This window comes from Tenrec ecaudatus, chromosome 2 (assembly GCF_050624435.1).
Source record: "Tenrec ecaudatus isolate mTenEca1 chromosome 2, mTenEca1.hap1, whole genome shotgun sequence".
Classification (NCBI taxonomy): Eukaryota; Metazoa; Chordata; class Mammalia; order Afrosoricida; family Tenrecidae; genus Tenrec; species Tenrec ecaudatus.
In genome coordinates this window covers 32,836,982-32,845,818 of record NC_134531.1, presented here as the reverse complement: position 1 = coordinate 32,845,818, position 8,837 = coordinate 32,836,982, and the positions used below count along the sequence as shown (strand labels likewise).

General features: G+C 43.5%; 1 pseudogene; it reads left to right on the top strand.

Moving 5' to 3' along the window:
* Positions 1–356: 356 nt before the first annotated feature.
* Positions 357–1,310, top strand: LOC142439938 (BRCA1-A complex subunit Abraxas 1 pseudogene; annotated as a pseudogene).
* The last annotated feature ends 7,527 nt before the right edge of the window (positions 1,311–8,837 follow it).

The window sequence follows — 8,837 nt, the reverse complement described above, 5'->3', positions numbered from 1 at the left end:
CAGAGAAATGTGCCCTCATCACCAAAAAACGTCTTCTAGTAAAACAAACACTCAATATCCACCAGTGCTGAGAGGCTGCGAGGTGGAGGAGTGGTTACACTGCTGTCAGCCGAAAGGTCTGCAGTTCAAAGCCACCAGCTGCTCCCCAGCCTGAGCTTTCTACTCCTGTGAACAGTTACAGTCTCAGAAACTCACAGGGGCAGTTCTGCCCTGTCCTGCAGGGTCGCTAAGAGTCGGTATTTACCTGATAACAATGAGCTTTTCTTCTTTTGTGTCTTTTGTTCTCTTTTGAGGTCCAGGGATTCTGTATGCTAAACGAATAGTTGGAAAAGCTCTTGCTGAGCTCTGTCTGGGCCATGGAGGGCAAGGGCAAGAGCATGCCAATGTTGCTCTCCGGCTTTGTGCTCTGCGCGCTGGCCTTCCGGCACCTCACCACCCACTCGGACACGACATTCAGAAATATATCCCATGCTGTCAGCTTTGTAGGCTTTATCATTCTTTAGCTGAAGATAATGAGCAAGAATGTGGTAGGTTGGTATACGTTCTGAAGGCATTCAGATCAGATCACTGGCATAATCAGAGAGAGAGAGTGCTTCGCGAACACCGACTAAAGCAACTTTCGAACCAGGAGCTTGTTCTAATACCAAGTAGAACAACCGAGAGCTGCCCCATGCATCTTTTGGAAGGCGCCTTACTTACACCTCAAGGAGGACTTTTCCATAGGGTACCTTTAGGGGCTGCCAGTCTGGCATGTCTGACCGGCCGAGTTACAAAACGAAGTCAGTTTCTGTAGGTCTGCTGGTTTGAGCAGTGAAATCATACAGCTCCGAATAGTTTTGAGAAGTTGGATCTTTACAGGAGGTACATGAGCTAAATGAAACGTATGCGCCGTGACGGGAGGAATTAAAAGAGTGTGTGCAAAGAAGTGGAACACAGAGGGAGAGCAGTAGAGAAACTCCTAGGAGATGTAAAACAAGAAATTAAAAGAAGAAAACAACACAGATCCAAGCAGCAGGAGAAAAGGATTGTCCTCTAAAGAACCTTGGGAGGACATCTCTCTGTGTCCACTGATACAGACGTGATGTCCCGATTCAAACCCCCTTCATCCATGTGGTATCGCTTAGAAACAGTGACGCACTTCTAAAAGTTGCTGTAATTCTACCCACCATCCTGATGTGGCAGACACACTGACCTTAATGGTAGAAGACACAGACCACGTAATCGTTCCGGAATCCAGTCCAGCTTGCATCCAGCAAGCAAGGAAGCGGAAAGCCTTGGACATGGATGGTGGGTGGCAGATCAAGAAATGATACAAACGATACAAGAGATACCAACCAAACCATTTAAAACAGATCCTGATGGCAGTCACCAAGAGCGTCCACAGTGAACGGTCCAGAAGCCGATTGTTGGGGGTATCGGAACCCCCAACACCCAAGCGGGTCCTCAGGAGCGACTTTGCAATTGCAGTAAGTAATAAAGACAGACAGACCGACAGATAGCGGTTCACTGGGGATCCTCGTCCCATGTCAGGACTGAGAGAGTGAATGTAGTTTCCAATGGGTGTGTATAATGCGGCTTACAGACCTTTCATAAGGCATGCAGGTCATACCGTTTGCTCCAGATCACCCCCAGGCAGAGTGATGTAGCCAGAAACAGAAATGATTAGTCTATCATGGCAACTCCTTTAAGACTGGCTCCTTAGTGGAGGGCTATTGGGGACAGGTTGCAGGGATGGGGTGGGGTGGGGTAACACTATGCAGCCTGGAGAATGTGTATATGAAAGCATTTCTCTCTCGAAACAGTGGAGATCTTTCTCAACATAGGACTAGTGTTCTGTGCCTGTGGTTGTGAAAACAGAACTAAGGTCAAATACTTTGGAGCAAGTCCTCAGGTTCCCATGAGAGATGGCCGCCTGAAGGTGAAAGGCTCCTACCGTTGCTCCGATGGTTTGCTAAAGAAGAGAGTTTTGTTGTATTGAAGGGTAAAGCCAAGCATTCTTATTGTTTGTATTATTTTGCACTATTCGTCGTCATGTATGTTTATTCTACAAAATTCTTTTTGAAATATTAGATACTTTTATTTAAAAATCAGCCTGTTTTACCTTTCCCATGAAAAGGAATGGCTTAAATAAAAGCATGTTCATTCTTTAGAATTAGAAAAGAGATGCACGTTTCCACACCATGGAAGAAAATGTGTTATCTATGTCATAAAAGTTCCCATTCCTTAAGGAATTCTGAATAGCACACGATGGCTGTGGTTGGGAGCTGAAACACTGCTACCACGTGCTAATTTGGGTCCTGTAATAAAAAATTGCTTTCACTTTTAATTTTTATATATTATTAAAGAAATAACTGTTCGAGCTAGGTGGAACTGATACAATAATAACTTTCTTGTTTCTCTGAAAAGAAAAAGAAGATTTTATGAGCAGGTACAGCTGACTGCCAGCAGATCAGACGCCTCTGCTGTTGGTGCAGCCGGACGCTCCTGGGAGTGCGAAGGGCAAGGACGCTGAGATGGCGAGACTTTGGACCCATCTCCCTCCCCAGTAGGGACCAGTCTCTGAAACAGAACATGGAGCTTGGCCAATGGGAAGGTTAGTGAAAAAGAGGAACATCATCAAGGAGATGGGTTGACACAGTGGCTGTAACTGTCTGGCTTGTGTTCCATTTACTATAAAACCTGAAACAGCTTCTAACTCTCCTAAAACTCACTTGGATCACCAACCACGAGAGAGCTAACAACTATTCCAGAACCCATCTTTCTGGAGATGGGCACAGGAAGGAGGAATGTAGAGTAGGGATTGAAAAGAGTGAGCTTGGAAGAGATGCCTGAAAGACACTGCACATTTTGGTCATGGGTCACTGTCGCAGGAAGACTAATGTCTCTATTGTCTCTCGCTCCATGGACAGACTTGAAGAACAGACCAGAGTCGTGTAGAACTCCTTTCCCATTGCTTGATTCAGCTATGCACATTCATCTTTAAACACACAGAGCCAACCTGCTGTCATGCAGACTCACCTCCAGGGTTTCGGAGACTGTCAGTCTTTGTGGGCACTGACAGGTTCATCTTTCTCCTGTGAAGCAGCTGATGAGCTTGAACTGTTGACTTTGCAGTTAGTCATCCAATACTTAGCCCACAGTCCCAGGGCTTCTTGAAACACAAACTCACTGCCACTCAGTCAATTCTGACTCATAGCAATCCGATAGGACAGAGTAGAACTGCCCCTGTGGGTTTCTGAGGCTGTAAATCTTTATGGGAACAGAAAGCCCCTCTTTCTCCTGAGGAGCAGCTGAGGGATTCGAACTGCTGAGCTTTCAGTTAGCAACCCAACATACAATCCACAGTGCCACCAGACTTCCTCATTAAATCTTTAACCATCCAGCCCTCTACTTATGGGTTGTGGGTGACATGGTTGGTGGAAGAAAGCTCTGGGAATCTGCTTCCATAGAGACCCCAGCCAAGAACACCCTCTGAAGGTCAGTTCTGTTCTATAACCCATAAGGTGTTCATGCGTTAGAGTCAAATGGTGGCAATGGGTTAGTCCTACAGAGTTAGTCCCACAGTTCCTTTCACCCCAACGTCAGCAATTCTGTTAGTGGTTACGGCAGCTGGGCAGGAAGGGGGAAGAGGGAGCTCATTGCTTAGGAGACGAGGCTTCTTTCTGTTCAGGGTGATAGAAAAATTTGGAAATGGAGAATGAGGACAGTTGTACAGGTTGATGAGGCCTTGTGTCACTACGTTGTCCCCATGAAAAATGTTGAAATGGCAGATACTTTGTTATATCCATATTTATGACAATTTTTTAAATTAAAAAAAGAATCATTGACGCTACTTGTCACTCAAAGTGAAGGCTGTGTTTTTCAAAATGTGGTTGTTTATCAACCATATGTCACATCTTTGCTAAGTGGTAGCAGGTGGCTTGATAGTTTGAAAGAAGAGAAAGCGGTGCATTTAAATTTCACACATTCGGAAATGTAAGCTTAAGCCTTCTTCCAGTAAGTCCAAAGTTTTCTAAATAAGTGAGATTTTTAAGGGGACCCAAGACCACATTCATTGGTCAGCTTGGCCCTCCATCGGTTTGAGTTGGCTGGTAGCACCAACGATTATTGGGCATGCTTGTTAAATTTGCCTTTTTCATTGTTAGGTTTTGTAATTATTGCATATATCCAATTCATAAAGATGCATCCATTGCTCAGCCTGGCTCTTTAGAATGTCAAAGTCATTGCAGAGAATTAATCAGTAAAACTCTACAACCCAGAATAACATAATTTAAAAAAAACCGTGAAATGAAAATTTCAGGATAAATAGCAGTTATGAGTGTATGGGTCATGGGTAAAATCATAAGTGTGATAAATATCCGCAATTACCTGTAAGAGAATGTTCTAGGAGGATGCATAATCATGAATATGCAAAATAGCACTTTATTGATTCGGCATCTCTTTCACCACAATCCCCAGTGTATTGTCTGTTGTGAAACCATAAATAAAGAGTGAAACCCATCAAAACCTTGCATAATTTTCAATAAGAGCAGAGGCTCTTTCTGGCTAGCAAACTCTTTTTTCCTGGAACAAAATGTAAAATGAAGCATTTCAGGGTAAGTTAGTGGATGAGCAATTTCAGGTGACCTTGGCAATGCTAGTGAAGGCGGCCAGGTCAGGTTGTATAAGCCCGGCATGGCTGGTTATGTGGAACGTCTGCTAATTGAACAGAGGTTTCACAATCGAAAGGGAAGGCAATGGAGGGCACTGACTCCTATTTCACCAGCGTGAGCAGCTGTCGTCCAGCTGCTATGTCTCAGCTGAAGAGAGATGTATGCTAGTTCCCATTGCATATTGGAAAATATGAGATTTTCTGGGTTGAAAAAGCCGGGGCATTGCATCTGTCCCTGGAGCTTCAATTTATTGATGAGGTCTCTGTGGATTTGGCAAACAGATGTGGACTACCCAGCCCCAGCAGAGGTAAGGATCACGGTTAGTCTGAATCTCCAGTCTTACAGTCTCTACTGTGAAATGAAAATCCATCTACGTCTCCAGGGAATGTGAGTCTGATGTCATTGACACTCTCCATCCTTCCTCCTATACTAGAGCCCCTTGGCAGAACCCAGTGTCTAACCTGATCAATTGTCTGGTCAGGTGAGAATCATGTCAGGTGACAGGTGTGAATTAGGCATTTCCTATAGTAGCCAAAAGAGCCTTGGTGTCATAGTGGTTAGGCACTGGGCTGCTAATCGCAAGGTTCACCGTTTAAAAACACCAGCCTTTCTGAGAGAAAAAGACAAGGCTTTCTACTCCCTAAAAGAGTTCTTGTCTCTGAAACGCACAGACCTACCCTGTCCTATACAGTCACTATGAATTACAACTTATTTGATGGCAGTGGGTTTGATTTTTGATAGTAGTCGTGCCTTGGTCTCAAATTCCTCATCAGTGCTGAATGATTTTTTGTTATTATACTGGCAGTTAAATATCCGTTCTCCTTTCAGTGAGGTGAGATTTCCCCACTGTACCTACCAGTGGGAATCAATGGGAGACCAACCATCTACTGTAGACATTGAAGTATGGAGATTTTCCTTTTGTCCCACCCTCTGGTGGGGGAAACATAGATATGTGGTGTAGAAACAGCCAATCAGATGCTCCCATCCAGGTCCTGCACCTTCAGCACAGCTGGGACAGAGCATCAATTACTCATAGGCAAGTTCACGCTAAAGTTGAAGAAAATTAAAACAACTCTATGAGAGTCAAATGCAACCTTGAGTCTACCCCAGCTGAATTTCAATAACGTCTTGAAAACAGATCTGGTACATTGAACACGAATGACAGAAGATGTGATGAGCCTGGCATGACATCCAGACCACCATTCCTAAAGGAAGGAAAAGGTCATTAAAAAGACAGGAACGAAAGAAAAGATCAAAGTGGGTGTCAGAAGAGATTCTGAAACTTGCTCTTTATCAGAGAGTAAGTAGCTAAAGCAAATAGGAGAAAGGATGAGGTTAAAGAGCTGAAGAGAAAATTTCAAAGGGAAGCTCAAGAAGACAATGCCAAATAGTAAAATGAGATGTGCGAAGACCTAGAACTGGAAAACCGAAAGGGGAAACCCAGCCAGCATATCTGAAGCGGAAAGAGCTCAAGTGCAACTCAAGCCTTGAGTTGCAGTCTTAAAAGAATCTTTGGGCAAAATAGTGAACGATGCAGGAAGTGTCAAGAGACTAAAAGACACAGAGTCGCTGTACCAAAAAGAACGAGTGGGTAATCTACCGTTTCAGGTGGTAACATATGAGCAAGAACCAATGGTCCAGAAGGAAGAAATTCAAACTGCACTGAATGTATTAGCCTAACACAAGGTTCCAGGAATTGTTAGAATATCAGGACACGTGTCAGCAAACTGACAAACACTGCAAGCACTTTCTCATCCATGCCAAAACTTCAGAAGACAGCTACTTGGTCAGCTGACTAGAAGCAATCCATATTTGTGCCCATTTAAAAGAAAGTTAACCCACCAGAATACTCAAACTATAGAATGATATCATTGATATCACACAAAATAAAACTTTCCTTAATATTATCTAGCAACAATTGTAGCAGTACATTGACAGGGACCTGCCAGAAGTTCAGGCTAGATTCAGAGGAGGACTTGGAACAAGGGATATCATTGCTGCAGTCAGATGGATCTGGGCTTAAATTTGAGAATACTAGAAAGATATTTACTTGTGTTTCATTGATATGCAAAGGCATTTGACTTTGTGGACCATAAGAAACTGTGGCTAACCTTGAGAAGAATGGGAAATTCAGAATGCTTCATTGTGCTCATGAGGAACTTGTACATGGGTCAAGAGGTAGGTGTGTGACCAGAACAAGGGAGTACTTCATAGTTTACAATCAGGAAAGGTGTGCATCAGGGTTGAATTCTCTCATCATACTTGTTCAATCTATGTACTGAGCAAAACATCAGAGTAGCGGGATTAATTATATCAATAAGAATGTGGCATCAGGATTGGAAGAAGGCTTACTAACAACCTACAATATGCAGATGTTAAAACTTTGCTTGCTGAAAGTGAAGAAGAATTGAAGCACTTGCTGATGATGATCAAAGATTGCAGCCTGCAGTGTGGATGACACGTCAATGTCAGGAAGGTCGAAATCCTCACAGGAGGACCAATAGGTAACATCATGCTAAATGGAGAAATGATGGAAGTTGACAAGGATTTTGTCTTGCTTGGATTTGCAATCCATGCTCAAGGAAGCAGCAACCAAAGGAGCAAAAGGCATATTGCATTAAGAAAATCTTTTGTGCAAGATCTCTTTAGGGTATGGAAGGGCAAGGATATTACTTTGAGGACTAAGATGTGGCTAACCCAAGCCATGGTATTCACTACGGCATCATATGCCTGTGCAATCTGGACAATGAATAAGGAAGACTGAAGAAGAACCAATGCATTTGGACTGTGGTTCTCAAGAGTATTGAAAGTACAGTGAACTGTTCAGAGAACAAACTGATCTCTTTTGGAAGAAGTAAGGCCAACTGGACATCCCCTTACAGAAGGGTCTTGGGGAGACGAGACAGTCAGGGTGCAATGTAGCAACGATCAAAAATACAACTTTCCTCTAGTTCTTAAATGCTTCCTCCCTGCCTTCCCACTGTCATGATCCGAATCCTACCTTGCAAGCCTGACTAGACCAGAGGAGGTACACTGGTACAGATGGGAAGTGGAAACACAGGGAAGCCAGGGTGGATGATCCCCTCAGGACCAGTGGAGTAAGTGGCGATGCTGGGAGGGTATAGGGAGGGTGAGTAGGAAAGGGGGAACCTATTTCAAGGACCTGCATTTGACCTCCTTTCTGGGGGACATACAACAGAAAAGTGGGGGGAGGGAGACGTGGGACAGAGCAAGATATGACAAAATAATTATAAATTATCAGGGGTCCATGAGGGAGGGGGGAGTGCAGAGGGAGGGGAAAAAATGAGGAGCTGATGCCAGGGGCTTGGGTGGAGAGCAAATGTTTTGAGAATGATGAGAGCAACGAATGTACAAATGTGCTTTATACAATTCATGTATGTATGGATCGAGATGGGTGGTGTATGAGTCCCTAATAAAATTATTGAGGGAAAAAAAAAGAAGTAAGGCCAGAAGCTCATTAGAGGCAAGGATGGAAAGACTTCATTTTATATACTTTGGATGTATTGTCAGGTGAAACCAGTGTCTGGAGAAGGACATCATGCTTGCTAAAGTGAAGGGGCATTGAAGGAGCGGGTGGCCCTCAATGAGATATACTCACATCAATGGGCTCAGGCAGAGGGACAATTGTGAGGATGGCACAGGACCATGGAGTAGTACTATTGTTATGTTATGCATAGGGTTTCCAGGCATCGGAGCCAACTTGATGACACATACCAACAACATCCAGGTCCTGAATTTGGTAAAAGCTACAAAGAATAAATGTTCAGTTAAGATTATCTTTTGTGGTAGTTACATAATCTGGCGTCAATTTTGGACTTGAGAGGATTAAGAGTGAAGGGGTGGAGTCAGTAGGAAGCATCCAGTTGATCAAGGTGTTTACTAATGGGTGACTATTTAGTCCCCTGCGCCTCTGTGTCTCTGCAGACAAGCGTTGCAAAGTGACTGTTATTTGTGACTTTGCTGCTAAAAGCATTGAGGGATAACTCAGCTATTTACAATCTCTTTGAGGCTCTCTTGAATCTTGCATATCCGTGTGATTGTCCTTGAACCTAGTGCTTTTATTATTCTAAAGTTAAGAAACTGTGACTAGTTAGGTAACATTTGCATAGATAAGAGTTTAGGAATGTTTAGGTTCTTTGATGTTTGTTTTGTAACCAATTCCCT